The 19,220-nt window shown below is 38.1% G+C and overlaps 1 long non-coding RNA gene across 1 annotated transcript in view; it reads left to right on the top strand.

Annotated features, from left to right (window-relative positions):
* Positions 1-3,843: 3,843 nt before the first annotated feature.
* LOC309630973 overlaps positions 3,844-19,220 on the top strand; it is a 43,174-nt gene continuing 27,797 nt past the window's right edge. Inside the window, exon 1 of the long non-coding RNA XR_014245986.1 lies at positions 3,844-19,220. This exon is cut by the window's right edge and continues 18,284 nt beyond it. This is a non-coding gene — a long non-coding RNA (uncharacterized lncRNA).

The following is a 19,220-nucleotide window of genomic DNA, read 5'->3' as shown; positions in this document are numbered from 1 at the left end:
TTCTGAAATTACATGCTTATTGCTCATGTTGTTTTATTTGTTCTAAAGGTTAAACTTTTTGCTGCCCTTAAGATGTTATATGTCATTCTTTGAAAATCATATGCAAAAAATGCTGAATTCAGGGTTTAATTTCCATATAACTTACTAGTAGTAGGAGAAAGAGTCATTCTTTACATTCCGTTCTCTCAGTGAAGAGATCATTTAGAAACAAGAGCATCTACTTTTCTAAACAAGGGAGTTATTTCCAACCTGGGGCTCATATGTTTGCGAATAAGCCAAACATTTAATGGTTTTTTTACTGAGCCAAGAACCATTTGAAGTGTGGTCTAAAACCAAAGGACAGGAGAAAGGAGTAAAAGAGAATTTTAGCAACTGACTTTAACTAGAAAGAAAAAAGTAAAAATGCTCAAACTGTGGCCTTTTGGAAGTTATTTTAAATCTACCCGAACAACAAATGTCTTTCAGGTGACATGTAAGAACCTGTTGAATTCAGAATTTATCCAAATAGCTCTCTGGGCCAAAACGAACAGGTAGACTCGTTTCAACTCGTCCTTCTTGTGAGTATTTCTGAAAACATACTTTCAGAAATAATGACATATTTTAGCACCATCCTTCCCTTTTCTGAAACGATTAAGTTATTATAAGCTAAGTACATATTCTCTGAATTAATAATAGGCTATTTTCAAAGTCAACAGTCTTGTTAATTTGCATGAGTTTCTGTTTCCCTTTGGAACACACACATTCTGGATGTTTCCCAGCACTCTCCTGCAAACATATCTTCTTCTAAATTACCCTTTCCATAGAGCTGGGGGTTCAGCAGGCCCAGTGCAAGGAAAAGAAAGCTGTTCTTATTCCAGGGGTGGGGCGGTACGGAGCTATTGGAGCTTGTCTTAAGGTTTTTCTATTTTTGTAAATACTGATTTTCAGCTGGGGCACAGTTCATTTATTCCACCCTCTCCCCCCCGGAAAATTGCGAATGACAATATTTTATATCAAGACCATATAAGCCACACCATTATAATACAGAATCTAGGATATTAATGCTTGAAGGAATTGCTGATACTCTAGTTCATATGTCTAATTTTACAGATAAGAAAACTGAGTTATAGATAGACTAAACATTTTATAGCTTAATAAAGAATAAGATCTGGAACTTGGGTCTCCTGACTTTCTCTCCTATGGTCTTCTCATTGTGTCATTTTGCCACTCACACCTTGGTGTTTGTTAAACAGTTTAATTATGTGTCAAATCTAATTTTATATCTCTTTTGCCAGGTAAAACCAACTTTCTATGTCTAATGTGATTAACCCATTAGCTATGGTGATTCTGTCTCCCTAAGAGACAGAACTACAAAAAGGGGTAGTTGTATGATATATTTCCATCATTTAATTCACAGGTGACTCTACCAGCTGATATCATGTTCAACTGTCAATGGAGAATTAACATCACTTTGGACAACTTTTAATTTTAGGATTTGGTCAAATGGATACAGGAAGTCAGTTTGGGGGAATGAATGGAGTAAAGCAGTCTCCAATGACCAATGAGTTTATCAAAATGGAGTAGTCATGTGGATCAGAAAACAGAAGTGCAAATGTATATCAGAAACTGGAAACAGGCAACAAAAGACTAAGACAGACAAAATGAAAGTACTACTTTTCTAAGTTCTTTTCTCCTTGTGAGGAAGATGCTGGTCAGTCTCCAGAGCTCAGTGTCAGTTCCTTCCTCTTGTCCAAATTTCTTGAAAACTTTTCTCAGTAAACATTATCTGGTCATATACAGCTCCCCCAAACCCCAAACCCAAATCCAGAAATGTTGTTCCAGGAAGGATATAAGGAACAGTCAGGAGCTTTGTAGATCAGTTTCTACTCTTGTTGGAAGCAAAAATAGCTATGGCATCTTAATAAAACACACAGATGGTGAACTGGGGGCAGTAGAGCTTAGACAGAGTAAGAAGGGACTCTGGCAGTCTGTCTTTTTTCTGACTGGGGCTATCTGGGAACCTGGCACATCTTGTTGCCACCTGTCTGATACTTTAGCACCTGGAATTGAGGGGAGCCCTGTCTTCCTCTCCAGACATGCATTTGAGACCTGTTTTCTGCCATAGCCCTTTCTCAACTTCTTGCTTGTACTTCCATCCTCCTTTCTCCATATCACACTGGAGACTTTAACAATTATGCTAGACTCCGACCTCATGTGCTCTTGTTGTCCAAATCCTACCCTTCATGCAAGTGAATTAGAATGGCCATTTATATGTTTGGAATTGAGTTCTAAAGTTGTCAAACTTCCCCTAAGACTGCCGTTCCCATGTCCATGTTTATCCCAAACTCCTCTCCTCTCCAAATTACCTTTCACACTCAGTATGTTGTGGACCCAGTGTATTGACACAGCATGAGAGTCTGGGGATGGAAAACTGGCTTAACTTCCAGCTTTCACAGATGTGGTTTATACTCTTCACAGATGAAGATCATAACCTCCCTTAGAAAAGCTGGCCATTGGCCAAAACTCTACCTTTTTTACATGATGAGAGCTATCGAATACCTTTAGACCAATGGTCTTCAAAAGGGAGTGCAAGCACAACACTGGGTGTGTAGCTGGTACATTGGACCAGATATGGAAGGAAGTATTAAGGCTGCCATTTGTATCTATTTTTATTTCTTCCTTTTTATTATCTATTCTTGCAAACTCTGAACAATGTACATAGAAGATTAGTATAGTAGTATCTGTGCATAATTTATAAATAAATAGGATTTTCACTGATAGAAGTGCATGAACAAAACTTCTGTAGACGACTACCTTATTGGAACAAGCACTGGGTCACCTAGAATAAGTAAGCAATAAATCACGTTTGAGCGATTGGTCAATTGATGGATAAACAAAGCAAATGAAACTACTCCTACATGCTCTGCAGCACTCAACGGCTTTCTTCATCAATCACCCCATTTGCCCCCAGTTCATTTTTAGTATCATTTATTCCTAAAAGTGTTCAGGAAAGAGGAATTTTGTCTTCAAGAGCAAGTTGTGTTAGTAGATCGGCAACTCCTGGGAATATAAAGTAACATAGATGAACTTAATGAAAAAGTCAAATTTTGTGGGCAAAAGTCTCAAATGAGATCTGAGGTGAGCCTCAGAATGTATTTTCCTTGATTTGACGGGACTTTAATTTTCTCATTTCAGAATTACTGAGAAAGCCCACACTCAGTCACCTTGTTGGTAAAGAAGAAATCTCATCAGAATAGCTTATTCCTTGCCGTAATGTTTTGAAATATTTAGTTTCATTTAGAAATATCCAAATGAATTTAGGGGTAAATAGTCTAGAATTTAAATGAAGCCTAAAATGACAGGTTGATTGTCCTATGTATCTGTGAGTTAGAGCGTCTAAAGTTATCACATGCACGTTCTATACTCAGGGCAGACTGTCCTCATGGGACTCATGTAAGTGACATGATTTTGACAATTTATTACAAACCAAAGGTAATGTAAAATAATTAATGTAAGGTAAACTACCTTGTAAAATATAAGTAATGTAATGTAATATGATGTAAAATAATTTGGAATTTGCCTGAGGACTTTATTTGAAGCACAAAGTCTATAGGGCTAATTGGGTGATCCTTATATGACCAGCCACACCTCTTTAACTCAATGTGGAATTGTTGCTTTCTTGTTATCATTTTAATCAGAGTAATTTTATTTTGAAAGATATCCGGTGAGAGATAGAACAACTATCTGGTGAGAGATAGAACTTAATTACAGATATCTATAGAAAACTCATGCATTTTCATGGAAATTAGATTCTGGAGAAACACAGGGGTCTGTGGAAACTTTCTTGCTATAAGGACTTGGGAACTTTCTTGCTATAAGGATTTGGGAACTCATAGAGGTCTCTGGAAAATATCTCACCTTCAGAACTACTAGTGATAATCCTATTATGGAGTGCCTACTATGTGTTAGGCTTTGTTCTAGGTGTTTTAATTAACTTTCTCATTAAATCTTCAAATAATCCCACAGAACTGGAAACTGAGATTTTGAGAGATTAAAGCTTGGACACAAAGCTTGGAAGCGGTGATGCTAGATTTTAAAGGTAAGTCTGTCTCATTCCAAATCCTCTGCTCTTTAAAATTGTCTCATTTACTGACAATTTTTTAATTATTCAAAACTCAAGAACTACTACGATAATGTATGTACTTTGTCCCCTATGTCTGTCATGAATCTGGGCATTTCCAGGGAAAAAAAGGGGAGGAGAGGGTGAGAAGCAAGTAGCATTGCACTAACATTTTCCTTTCATTGGTAGCATAAAATTGATTCTTGACGCAGTAAAATATTCAAAGTGAAGCTTTTTCCAAAGTATTTGGTGATAACAGTGCAGTAAGAGGTAATGGCAAGAACTGAATGATACATATAAAAACACCTAGTGAAAATAAAATAATTCTGAACCTCTCATGAAGGGTGATCTTTGGGGGATAGGATAGAGAGGTGATTCTCTGCCTTTACAACAGTATATAAAGGAACCTGGGCTTTCAGTGCCTGGGAAAAGAGAGAAAGAATCTAGGTGATCAAGACTGTTGGAGAGAAGCCTTGAGAGAGGAGTCAAGACCAAGAGAGTAAAAGAAAAAGAGAAGGAATTGTGGTTGGGAAGAATAGTGGGGTTTGAGGAGAAGAACAAGCTCTGAGAAGCTGAGACAAAAGACGTTCTGAAGAAAGCCAAGCCTCTACAAGAAGACCACCCCTCATGTGCTGATTCTCAAATTTGAGGGTAATCTCAGCATAGGTGAGAGGTAAAGGCAATATCTCCTCTTCTGTCTGCTCAAGTGTGGCACATGACCTCTGCAGACAGTCAGAAGCCCTTTAGGGAGTGACGAAAATGAATGGATCAGGTGGAGATTACTCCCACTGGTTGCAAGGTAACGCATTCTCCAAGGGCCATGGAGCCATCAGTGGCATCCTTCAATAGATCAGCTTTGTGGAAGAGATCTGCCTGTATCTGCCTCCTTTGCCAGTCCTGGCTCTGTAGCCTTGCCAGTGATACCCTTCCAGTAAATTCTTTAGCTAGAATTTATTTGTGTTGCTTGCAAGAAGAACCATGATTATCACACACTGGAATGGATGTGTGTAATACATGGCAAAAATGATGCCTGAGGGGCGTAAAATGAAAGTTTCTACTGAGAAATATTTGCAATAAGTTGGATGAAGAATTAATTGCATCCCAAAGCACTATTTGAACAAAAGTCATCCAAGGTCTAAAGGGGAAGAGAAATGAGCAGGACAGAGCCTTGCCAAGCATCCCATTGAAACTAAGGGAATACAGACTATCTTTCACGTGTGCACAAGGAGTCTGTACCAATTTAAATGTACAGAGGAGCCCCTTCTCTGTGTGCCTTCCAGTGACCCCCATGGGGTCATCATAGGTGGCTCAGTCGATACCTTATCATACTCCTCCTTATCTTCTCTGTATATGTGAACAGTCAGTCTCAAGCTCCCCAGTGTGACTGAAATCTACTCAGATCTGGAGAGATGGAGACTGAAACAGGCCCAGAGTTAATCCTGCTACTTTCTAAGCATCATTGACAACATGTTCCAGTGAAGACTATCTTGGGAAATCACCACAGTCATATTGACTCTGTAAAAATCCATAACTCAGCTCCCCAAAATAAGAACACACAACTGAATTCTATAATTAATCCACATTGTGGCAGTTTGTGAATTGTAAGTTGTAAACTCAGTGTTGAGTACAGCAGTCCTGCTGTTCCCAGAATGTTAATTTTCATGGCTCCCTCCCTATAGCAACCTTTCCATTGCTAAATGCCCATATTCCTCACAACTCAGCCTTGCTTGGCAGTGTTAAACTTTGGAAACCAGTATTTCATTTGACCCTCAGAAAAACTCTGTGGGGTTAACATGAATCACATTTGAATATCAGAAAATTGGGGCTCAGAGTCATTAAGTGCCTTATTTAATATCACACAGTCAATACATGGCAATTCCAGGAAAGAAATTCACCATGTTTTTAAACAGAGCTTAATGATATTGTTAGAGGACATTTGTTTTTCTGTAGATCTGTGCGTTATGATTACTGTCCTATTAAGGCAAGTATAGGGCATCATTTTGGTAGGTGAGGTATTAGAAAGTCGTGTTGACTAAAATACCTCTCACAGAAGAATGAAAGACCACTGTTACTAATATATTGCTTTGTGTTAAGCATTTTTTTTCACCCTTTGTCTACCCTCTTTTAAAATGCAAATGTCCCTGGAAGGATAACACATCATATCAATGATTTTTATCCTGTTGCTCCTTCCAATATCTAATTAGTCAACAACAGCAGCAAAACAACAACAAGGGCGACAACAAAAAAGCCAAAGGTCAGAAGAAGATTCTTAAAGGGTGAAAGAGAAAGGAGATTAGAAGGCAAGCATCTGCTCCTCACAACTCCCTGGATCGTGAGGGGCTTCCTCACTCTCCATTTTCCCCCACCCCATGTGCCCAGTCTCACGACCAGAAATACCAGTGCAGGTGCAAGGACCCTGCAGGTTCCAAAACTGATCTTCCCCGATGAAACTGTGGCTCTTAATTCTGGGGCAGATAAAAATAGAGGCTGATGACCAACCTCACAAATGTTTTTCCCACGCTGTTTCCCTTACACTGCAACATTGAGTAAAGGTGTGGGGCGGTCCCATCCATCTCTATAATCCTCTACAGGGATCTCTTAAAACTACCACGCAAGTCCAGATATGGCTGATTCACAGGTATTATTCTCAGAAAATTCTTCCTTAATAACCTATCAAGACACAATTCCCTGTTTTACAGAGTAATGAAAGCACAAAGTTTATAGGAGTCCTTACTCTTCTGCGAAGCTGAAACCCAGAGGTGAGGCTACTTTCACTAGAGCTCTGAAAGAGCTTCGGCCTCTCTTAGGTGATGACCTTTGAATATCAGTGCCTCTGAGTTCCCCGATTGCCTCTGCTATCACCTCTGCAGTATTTTAAATATCCAAGTGAATCCCCACTCTAGACAACTCACCACAGTCATTCACTGAAATGAGTAAGACTTGCATGCTCCTAAGACAGCTTTTCTGACACAGAGGTCTCTAGTATTAGTTTATCAGAATATTAGATATTAGGCCACTTTGTAAGTTTTGCAAATTCCTCTATTTTTTCCCTGTGACTGCTGTATTAAAGGGAATAAAGATTTTTGCTTTTGTTTTTCTTATAATCCTGAAAACAGACATAATGATTTATTTAAAGAGAAAAATAATCCAGACCTTGATTGAAAATTATTAGAAAAAATTATTAGAAAATAATTTTTAAAAACTTTGTATTGAACATTTTCAATTAATTTAGATAAAAATTGTGAAAAAGATACATTCCCCAAATATAAAGATAAATGATAAAAGTATAAAAACCATTAGTCAAGTAGACTGAAAAGCTCAAAATCAAAACACATCTAATATTTTTATTAATGCAAAAGTACAAATGATATCATATTTGGAATTATTTTGTAAAAGTGTTTAATCAGGGCTCTGAGGCTCCAGTACTGTTGGCCAGTGGAATTAGATCACCCCCTTTCTAACAATTATTTGCACTGTAGCTTGGATCCTTAGCTAATCCTGCTGAGTATTGATTTTCAACCACTGATTTACACAGGAGAGTTAGAGTCTCTGAAGGAGAAAGACCACGGCTCAGGACTGCATGGAGATACACACGTGTATAGAAATACATGTCCGATGGAGTGGCTGCTAGATGGAGATAAGATTGCAGAGAAAGAATAATGGGCACCTGAGAAGGGGCACACCTTAAAGGGAAAGGAATAGGGACAAATCAATTAAAAATAGCCCTCCAGGATGAGGGAGGTAGAGGAGTACAGTTTCTGAGACCACCATGTAGCTTAAAAGAACCCATCACAATCCTGTCACCCATGAGTATCAGTTGCACCTTTGGAAAAAAGTGTGTGTGTGTGTGTGTGTGTGTGTGTGACCTGAAGTGAAGTATCACTAAAAACATATAGCACTTTGCAATCCAGGCAGGATTACCGTGGGGCACTCCATACTAAAAAAAGGCAGGAGTAAAAAAACGGCCCCTTGCTTTGTAAAAACATTGCTGAATCAGCAAACTGTTGGAAGATCTCTTACAAAATTTGTCATCGAGATGGCAAGGAGATAACCCAAGAGGCGAACCACCACTCCACAGAGCTGTTAGGAAGAGGCAGCCTTGGCTCCTACCAGCAACACCACAGAGGACTTTGATAGACAACCAAGGTTAACAGGTTTGGGCCATTCAAATTTCAGGCATCTCCACATGGCTATCGGAAAGATCCTCAGTGTTGCAGCTCAGTCTCCAGGAGGACAGCTTGGCTCCCACTTGCCAGGAATGGAGAAAGACAAGTGAGAAAACACAGAGAACCATTTTGTAGACACATGTTTCAAGCCCTGGAGGTTTTGGAAAGTTTGCAGGGAAAAACTACCAGAGAGAATTGGAGAGTTTATTAAGGAATGCAGGTGAGGTTTGGAAACCATCATCATTTGGATATAAATGTAAATGTGGCCTCATTGCTACATAAACTCTTTTAGGCCTATAACATAGTAGCCACTCAATAATCTTATTTTCTAGTTTTTCCCACTGCCCTACTATTTAGGAAGGTCAAAGAGAGATGGATACAACTCAGTGAACTCTACAATTCAGTCACACACATCATAAATTATGCAAGACAGTTTTTCTTTTTCGGTAACCATTCTTTACAAATTGGTCCTTTTATTTAGTACGCTGAAGATTTTTCTGCATCTGTGTTGCAGTGTTTCTGTGGACTGGCTGCAGCTCCCAACAGAAGGTCTTTGAGATCAGAACATTTAATGTGACTTGGTTCATAGCAATACTTAACCTTTTTGGATTTAGGCCCTTTTGAAAACGTGATGAGAGATATAAACATTCTCCTGAGAAAAAGGCACATGGATAGGTCACCCTAGAGTATGCCAGTTTCTAATTCCCTTCAACACTTCCCCTCCTCTATCAGCTCTCTCATACCTACAGTCTCTCCCTTGGAGCATCAGAAAACCTTCCTGGTACCCAGCCTCACCTGCTTTCTCTGCCTCTTACACCACACCCCCAGCCTTCTCACACAGCTCAGACTTTCTCTAGTTTATTGTTTACAATCCTCTCCATGTGGCCCTTCACTTGGATTCTCTGTAGCAGAGGGGAGCCCAGCAGCTGACTTAGCTAGCAAGGAGCCTACTTCCTTTGCTTCAACCTGTTCAGCCTTGTCTTTCTTGTTACATTTGTCTGGTTCTGAATCCTAAGATTAGGAACAAGGGTGAAAAAGACAGACTTCTCTTGAGAGCACAGAGAAGGGAAAGAATCCAAATGCCTAATTCCCTTATGGGAGTGGAGAAACACCCTGTCATTCTCAGATATCAATACATTTTCCCCTATCCTATCTCCATGTGCATAAACCTTTAAAAACAAAATTAATAATGATGTCTCTTCTGGGAGGGCACAGGGCGGAATCCAAGGAAACTAGGTTAAGAAGCCCTCAAATCAAGATTGAGCTTTTGCTTGAGTATTTGATTTTTTTCTGATTGGCTATTGAACAAAAGATTAATTTTATTCAAGAAAAAAATCATTTTGAAAAAAGTTCATAGTCCAGCATCCCAAGAAATCCTATCTGTAATTTGCTTTGAAATTCTAAGACACTGAAAAAATATCTTCTAGACTCCTGGGATACAATCCATAAATATTAAGAAAAAGATCAATAGTATAATAATCTACATCTCAAAGGCAGGCATAAAACCAGAAAATGCTACACATTCCAGGTTCCCTGGATTGATGTCACATAGAGAAACACTAAAGAAGTCTAAGTGTCCTTCTAACAATGGATCAGATATCTCTTCTCTTTGTTCTTTTCTCCCTGGGTGAAATTATTTGATTGAATTAGGAATTCAGAGGAACATTTTCCGCTTGTATGTTAGAAATAGTATGTCCATTCGTTATTTCTCTTTTTATTTAACAAATACTTACTAACCATCTTTAGGCACTATGTTAGCTGCCGAGGCCATAAGGATAGAGATGATTGGTCTCTGTCCCCAAGGGGCACGATAATCTAATAGGAGCTATATCCAGTAAAGAGGCAATTATGTGAACCCTTAAAAGGTACCCTCAAGAAAGTCTTCCTGGAAGAAGCATATTTAAATTGAGAGTGAGCCAAGCAGACTTAATCTCTGGAAAGGGAGTTTGAAGTACAGAACACTGGATGAAAATGTTTAGCCTTAAATCCAGCCTGTGAAACAAGACTATACAAGATAGTGGAGAGGAAAACAGATGTGGGTCAAATCAAGGTGCTTTAATCATGGGCTAATATTTGGCCACTTGGATTTAAAACTTGTGATTGTCATAAGATTGGCTCAGTATGTAGGACAGATGATAGCACAGAGTAGACATCCAGTATAACTTTGTTGAACTAATATAAGAAGGAATAAAGAAAAGAGATTTATTTTCTGGATAGTTTATTTCCAAGCAGTTTTGGGTAGTGTGCCATGATGGGAAAATTACCAACTCTTCTGGATTGTCTTCCTTGTAAAACTTTATTATTTTGCTTAAAATATTATAAGCTCCATGATTCAAATTGTAAGTATTAATTTAGATTCTGATGCCAAGGATAAGTTACATCTAAATTTTCAACAGCCTTGGGTTATCCATTGTGTTCTTCGGACCGCCTACCTCCATCAATGAGTATAATTAGAAGATGATAATGAGAGTCATCTGTATGATTAACAAGTCTGAGAGAAACAGAAGCTTTCATTCCAAAAATATTCAAAATATCAAACCATAACATCTTTCAGGATGATCATGAAGGCAATACTGTCTACTGGAGTAAAGTTCCGTACTCAGAACTCAGGTGATCTATAATTGGTTTATTGCTTAGCCTCAAGGAAATTATCTACGGTTTTGAGAAAACCTCACTCCTTTCTAGCAGTGTATTTTTTCTTCTACTCTTCTACTCAATGATGTAAGAATTTGTAGTCCTTAGAGCTCTGTATATTCCACAGCTGGAGTTTCTCACTCATTGCCTTATTTTCCTACACTGGAATCCTTATGGAAAAATTATGAAGGTGTTTAAGCTTTATTAATTTGTTTGAAAGCCAATATCTTTCTAAGCAGGTAGCACTATAATTGCACAGTTTATTTTTCTTACTCTTTGGATTAGAAAATTATCACTTTGAAATAACTTTAGTAGGTAAAAGACCCCCACGGAATGAGAACAACACTGAATGATGTTTCTGTACTCTCTATAAAGATACTTGGCTTATTGCACATCTTGTAATATGAAGTAGGTCCAGACATAATGCAGGCCTTGATTCTCATGTCATTTTGCCCAGTGCAAAGCCTTTCCCCAGTGGCTGCCTTCTGCCTACAGGCTCATTATGGGGAGAGTATTTATAGCTGATGCCCTGCCTAAATCAGAGCAGAATATACTACTCAACTCTTATACTGAGACCCAGAAGTATATAATCTTCCACTTTTCTTAACCTCAATGTCCTCACTGGGGAATTTTGGAAAAGAAAACAAGTCTTTGAGTCTTTGTTCTACCACTTACCAACTGTGTACTCTTAAAAAATATCATTTAATATGTCTTATTATCCTAATTTTACTGATGCAGATGCTAACATCTACCTCACAGGGTTGTAAGTATGAATGAGATAAAATAAAGTGTTTCACAAAGTAGTGATGTAAGGTTTTATCAGATAGTCCCCTTTGCTGAGGCAGGAACATGTAAACATGCTTCCAAATGAACAAGGAGGGGTTGAAATGATTATAATAGTCCTTTAATTTTCTAGCACACACATACCCAACATTATGTTTATTCTTTCATTCAACAAATATGTATTAACTGTGCATTTTTAATTTTTAATTACTGGGAATAGTGTGGCACTTACATCACATAGACCACATTCTTGGGGACCAACAGATACAGAGTGAGCTAAGCATTACCATGACATCAAGGGTCAATCTGTACATCATTTTCATTAGTTTAAGTCTTTCAAACCACGCATTGAGCCCACATTCTGAATTAACTGAACTGCCAGAACTGTATGCCATCCCAAGAATGCTTCATAGAGTAGCACTGTTCTGTAAAAATAACTTTGTCTTATATTTTAAAAAAAACCTGAAAGATCCTGGAATGCCATTTCTTTCCAAAAGAGTAGCCATATTTGAATTTTCTTAGCAGCTTGCTGAGAGAGTGCAAAGCTAACAAGAATCAAAACAGACTCTTTACATAGTTTGTTTGGGTCTAGAGGAAATCTGTCCATGAGCTTTTGTGAAGGGGCCAACATGTCAGCATATGCCTGACTACAGTGAGTTTATCTTTCAATTGATTTAGTCCATTCTGCGGAATCAAGATGATGCAAGAGTGTGGCACGTAACCAAGCTCTTTCTTCTTCCATTGACAGAGGTGCTAGAAATGTCCATATTCTTATAGATCACTTGATCAGACATAATAGAGTCAGAGACCATGTTTAATTTCCTATTACAGTTATTTTGTTTTTGCTTTAAAATTTTATTAACATATGGTATAATTTTTGCAACAGTAATGGCTGTCAATAGCAAAGAGACGGGGTGGATCCATGACTCTGCTGCCTTGGGGTTTACACGCAATTTCCTGGAACATATGTTCTATTAATGGAGTTTGAAATAAGGCTTTCACCTTCTAGAAATGCTTGAAATTGAGCTACAATGGTGGATATATTTTTGAGGTATTCTCACAAATAACTCAATCTTGGGTATTCCAAGAAAATGTTGTCTTCTATTCAACTTTTCTATTTCTTTGAAGTCTGTTGGTATACATGCATACCAAGGGTATGAACTGAGGCTAAATTGAGATTATGCAGCTGAGTAGAGGTCACCTCAGGCTTCTTTTTCTCCAGGTTATTTGCACAATTTCTCTGGGTTATTTTCTCAAGCCATAGAACTCTAGAGAACAAGACAGCAGGTGCCAAAGAGGTACAGCCCACACCTGACTAGAGAGTGGCTGTGCCCAGCAGCTTGTTGTGGGGGCTTCCCTGGTGGCGCAGTGGTTAAGAATCCGCCTGCCAATGCAGGGGACACGGGTTCGAGCCCTGGTCTAGGAAGATCCCACATGCCGTGGAGCAACTAAGCCCGTGTGCCACGACTACTGAGCCTGCGCTCTAGAGCCCACGAGCCACAACTACTGAGCCCATGTGCCACAACTACTGAAGCCCGCGCTCCTAGAGCCCGTGCTCCACAGCCAAAAAAAAGAGAAGCATGTGAAGCACTGCCGAGACCACCAAAACACATGGGGTTAGGGGAAAGGTGGAGGGAGCTGTGGTCTCACAGAAACAATAGAGACATGATAAGGTACTGAAATGCCAATGCAATGTAGTATAAATGCCAATCTTATTCTTATCCACAGGCTGGTGAAACCTGGTGGCATATGGTTATACATAAAATCAACAAATATTACTTGAGAACCTAATATGCCCAAGGTGTACACACACACACACACACACACACACACACACACACACACACGCACGCAGTTAAATAGAGAAGACATTTATATAACAAGGTTTACTGATAGAATAAGAATTTTTAAATGAGGGGGATTAAGGATCTAACAAATTTGTGCATGCTAATCTTGTTTCTGGTTAAACATCTGCTGAATGATGTTAGGGCTCTGAATAAAACATTAAAAACCCAGGTCTTAATTCTGGCTTTTCTTAACTTTGCTTAAATATTCATTTGCTTTCTATTCATATTTGGAACATTCTTTAGCTATGGAATAAAATAACTCTGGAAGATGGAGGCTGAAGAGAGCTTGACCAGCCTGACTCTGATGATTAGGAAACAAAATGTATGCCAAGTCTATTGCTATCAACATGGTTCCCTCTTCCTTTCCCCTCTGTTGTCTCCAAACAAAATGCTATGCCTGGTCATCAAGATCAAGGAAGTCAATTATCAAGTGGCAGAACCTTAATGACTTTTCTCCCTTTAGCTCCTGGAAACCCTGGACTCTCTACCACGTCCTCGGCTTACTTGCTCCCAAAGGTTCTCCTCCCACATCTTCTTTATCCCTAAGTCACGGTGGCTATCAGCTTTGCCTGAGATGCAGCCCTCATGAACTTCTCTCTGCTTTCTCCATCCATAGTCTTTTCTCTCTCTGATACTCAAGTAAGTAGAGCCTTGTGCCAAAGTTATGAGGTACAAAGCAACATAATGTGTTCAAGACCCCTAAGAAGCTGAATGTAGCTGGTGCATGGCTATACAGAGACTTACACAGGATGAATTGGAGAAATAGGGTTTAGTTAGATAAAATCTTATAGCTCAGTGGTGAAAATTTTGAGTTTTTATCCCAAGCACAGTACAATGTCAATATAAAATGGAAGGCATAAACAATATATGCTGAACATTCATGAAGGAAAGAGATAATTATGAGTGGTGTTAGGGAAGATTTTGCAGAGAAAAGAGCCTTTAAGAGTGGGCAAAATATGCATTGCCCAAAAGGAGGTAGGGGTCTCATGGATGTAAAAGTCATGTCTGGGTGATGCTAAGTTGGTACTTCTGGCTGGAAAGATGTGTTTGGGGGAAGTAGTAAAAGATAGGTGTGGAAAACCAGAGTGGTGTCATACTATGAAAGCCTTTAAGCTTAGACTGATGAATTTGTGCTTTATCCTTCAGAACCAGCCTTCTCCCATGCCTTTTACTTATTTGTCTCCCAGAATCAGCTTTGGGTCCTATTTTCCGTCCTTACTTATCAACATCATGGTGAAGGGGTACCTACATCTGTTCTAAGTCTTTGTCAGTTTCTTCATGAGGTGGATGGTCTATTTCTGTTTCCAGACTTTTCTAGATCCCCTTGAGGTTTTCATCTTCTATCCCTGGGGACTTATTGCCAGTGCAGCAACAAATACCATGTGGCAGATGAGTTTAGAGAATGAGTTTTAATAGATTTATTCACCAAGGAGCCATCCTAACATATTATCTAATGTCTTTTTCAATAGGTAGCATTTTCTGATCATAAGATACAGTGGCTAACAGGAAGGTTAACACAATTTCGATTGGGATTAGGTCAAACTGTTTTTATCGGTTGTCCTTGGATTTTTTATTAATTTGTTTTTCTTCCCTGCAATGATTTCATTATTGGATCCATCCTTTTGCATGAACCATGAGACAAAGAAGGTTAAGATATTAGATGTGTCCCATCTTTGAACCTGGGGCTTGTTACCCTGCTCTATATTCCCATACAGATCTAAAACACATATCATTAGCATCAGCCCCCAAATGTTCTAGTCTGCCTCTTCAACTATGACCAAAGCAATTTAAGAGTTCTTCTTCTTCCTTATAGATCAGCCAGAGCCAGAATCTCCTCTTGTTTATCCTCATTATTAACTTTAACCAAATATCTCCTATATCAGTATGACAGACTGTGTCTCCCTATGAGTATTGTATGTTCACCATGCAAACCAGCCATGATGTTTCTTTGCATTGCACAGCAACAAACTGCTCTGGGTCTTTAACCAAACTGCATACCAATAAGTTACCAGCCAAGGGGAACCAACGAAAACTGGGCTGAATCAGTATAAATTCATCTTCCACTTGAAAAAATAAAATCCCTGAATGCTTTCCCTAGAGATGATAAACCCATGAAAGTTCTACATGCACAATAGTTGTTGATGTATTTAACACCCAGGATTAGATTTTTTTCCAGCTATAGGCAGCCATATGGCCTATGTATAATGTCATCCTCTCACTTTGCATTTTGAAGTCTACAATTACAAAACAAAAAACAAAAAACAATTACTTAATTAAGATGCATTCTAACTTGGTCTGAAAGACACTGAACTCTCACTGGGGTGACAGAACTTATTCCTCTCCAGCTGGAATGGAAGTTTTGCTGGTAACCAGGCACAGGGATTTCAAGACCTGCAGCTGAGTCTTGAGAACAAAGTATGTGCCTGCTTATTTTTTCAGACAACCCCAAGCTTTGGTCGTTCCTTCATTAATGGGTTCAGTTGGAAGTGGACCTAAAGAAGACCAAGGGGAAAAAAGGGAATGGGAGAAGAGGAGTATTATACTTAAAAATCAAACCTGTGCTTCTTTGAAACTGAGAATATCGTCTTTGCGAAAAGATGAAAACTTATTCTTTTCTTTTTTAAAGCTTAGACTCTTTCTTCTTTTCAGAGTTCAGTAAGATACCCACTAGTTTCTTCTAAAGCCTTTGAGAACTTCGCCTCAAACACACCACTGAAGAACTAAGTACTCTCCTTAAATATTATACTGTTTTAAAAACTAAGAAAAGTATGCCTTTATTTGAGACTAATATTTTTAAAGCAGATCAAAAGACTGGCCTAGAGCCCTGACAACTCACCTCTGTCACTGCTCAGAGAAGATCTTTACCTCCTTTCATATTCATTATGAGAATTTTGCCTTTTTCATTTAAAACGTTTTTGGTGGAATGCATGCTGACTTTCAGTTAAAAGGTAAGAAAAAAAAAAAAAGGATGTCAAAACAGTCACATAGTCCTTCCTTTGTCGTTTTCATAGTTGCTGAAAAAGGGATCAGAGAATCCACACGTGAGTGTGTGTATGTATGTGCATACACGTGCTTTTACTTTTGTGTCCCTCATACTCATAATCTATGGAAGTTTATATAACATTTTACAGAGTTCAAGAGTTAATCCCTTGTATCTGGGATATAAACCCTCAGTATCTGGATTCTACTGGGGAGGACATAAGAAGACGGAAATCAAAGGACAGAAATGAAAAGACTTAATTGCAAAAGGTTGAATTTATAAACATTAGCTGAAAGACATACATGCAACTATGTATTCTGAACGAAAAACGTAGCCGCATTTTGAGACACTTAATGTAGCCAAATTTCTTGGTAACCCAAAATTTGTCAGAGTGTCTCCCAGAAAAATTTCTAATTAGTTGATCATCCAGGCAAATATTTATAAGTGTCTAGACAAAACCTCTAGAGAAAGCAAAATGATGCTTTTTCTTACCAAAAGCAAAGAAATTTTAGTCTCACCTTTGCCAAACTCCCATCTTCCTATCTCTTATGTGTCTTTCCATTCTAGATTCTACCAGAATGTTTGAGAAGTAGATCCTGGTTTGATTCTGAAGTCTTGTTTGTTTGGTTTTTAATTTGTTGTGAGTGTGAGAGTGGAAATGAAGGAAGTAAATTGGTTTAATACTTTTCTGTCCCCAGCAAAGACAAAATCCACACGGGAAGAGTGGGCTAAGGCTAGCATGAACTGCCACAGAAATCTGCTCTTGATTTAATCTTAACACATAAAATGCCAGGATATATTTGAAATGAAGATGGCTTGGGCATCTGGACAGCTAAAGTAGTGTGTAATACTGTTCTTTCACAATGTCTTACACTCTATTTTATCTTACAGAGTACCTCCGCAGAATAGATTACTGACACCAAAGTACAGGAAGCCAAAGTATTACAGCCTCCAAGAAGCAAAACCAGCAGAGAGAAAATGTCCTTGCTCTTGTCACAGTACATTTTTAGAACTAAGCAGCTGATTTTATTTTTTAATGAAAAAATCTGCGAGTAAATTTTAATTGTGCTGTGAGGGAAAAAAATCCATTTGCAATTGCATCCAATTACAACTCATTTGTGATTAAGATTTGGTATTTAATATTGATGGGTTTATATTGTTTTCTTATTGCTGTCTATGGAGAATTCAGTATGAACAATATATTGAACACAAAATACATAAATGCCTATTGTTTCTTTACTCTATAAATATTGGATTGGATTTATACTGTAAATATAAAAGAATCATTAGTTAAGAGCTTTTTAAATAAAAGCATGAATATGCATAAATGAACAGCACCAGCGTTCCTGTCTAACAAAACTCCCTAAGAAGACATTATGCAGCGTTTAATCTAGAGACTGCAAGGGAAAAATTGGGTTACCTTCAGATAATAAACCTCTCCAATTCCAAAATTTCCTCTTGGCAAAACACGTAAAGAAAGATAATTTTCTATGTGATTTGTCAGAAATTAGACTTGACAACAGATGTTTGATTTAATAGCTAAGCAGTTCACTGTCCAACTTTGAACTATATCGTGGACAGACAAAAGTTTGTTGTCTCAGTCCTTCCTGCATCTTTTTCACTCCAAGTTAATGGTCTCACAGGATGGGAGAATCTACCTTTTGCTTTAGAAGTTGCACTTAGTTTGTATAAAGGAGAGAAAATAAGGCAAAATCTCAAACAAGCACAAGCACAATGGATAACAAAAGGGGATAATTAGGTAAACTATAGTCTAACTATATAAGCAAAATCATAAAGACATGAATATATCCAAAATATGCTAAAAACATTTAAAAATTAATAGGAAAACACTTATTTTGTATTTTTAACTGATAAAAGGTAGAATGGTACAATCATAAACAGGTTAAAAGATACATAGTGTACTGAAAAGAAATGTACCAAAAATTTTCACAATTTTTTAACCTAGTTTGGGAATTGTAATTTTCTTCTTTATACTTTTGAAATTTCCCAATTTGTATAATGGGTATGTATTATTTTTAAAACTGAGAAAATACACAGTGTTATGAGAATAAATGTAAATTAATACTTTCCTCTGTGCAAAATAAGGTGCCATCAAAATCTGAGGGGGAAAAAAATGGCTTCCACATGCCCATTTATTATAACCTATTTCCTTGCAAATCTAAGACAGTGAAAGCCAAACGGAGAGAATCGTGCTAATTAAGATCTTGCTCCAACAAAGCTGAAGCCATAGATACTGCATTCCCTCAGTCCAACACCAGTGTGTTTTCCTGGCCAAGGCTCATTCCATAGGAATTGCTTCACTCCACTCAAATGTTCTCAGCCAATCCCTAGTGTCTATGATTCAACTGAGAGAAATGGCTATTTCCAGTTCCTTCCCAATAACCTCCACCACTTAGGCCTTCAAATCAGATCATTCACTCCTGGGAACAATCTTCCCATAATATTTTGTCATTTAAGACATATTAGAATGAATGGATTTACAAATCTAAACTGAACTCCCAACACTGAACCTCCTTAGGGTACATTGCACAAAATACGACAGTTTTTCAAGCCTCATTAAAATATTTTTTTTCATTCTATTAACAGGGTTGGAGCAGAGAAGTTGTTTTTATGTGACTATTTCTTAGAACAGGCGTAGGAACTGGGTTCTCACCTGGCTGATGGTGGTGGGGAGGAGGATAGATTGTGCC

Source organism: Balaenoptera borealis, assembly GCF_965194805.1.
Source record: "Balaenoptera borealis genome assembly, chromosome: 6".
In the NCBI taxonomy this organism is placed as follows: Eukaryota; Metazoa; Chordata; class Mammalia; order Artiodactyla; family Balaenopteridae; genus Balaenoptera; species Balaenoptera borealis.
Note: the sequence above shows the minus strand (reverse complement) of the source record. Positions and strands in the feature narration are given on the sequence as shown.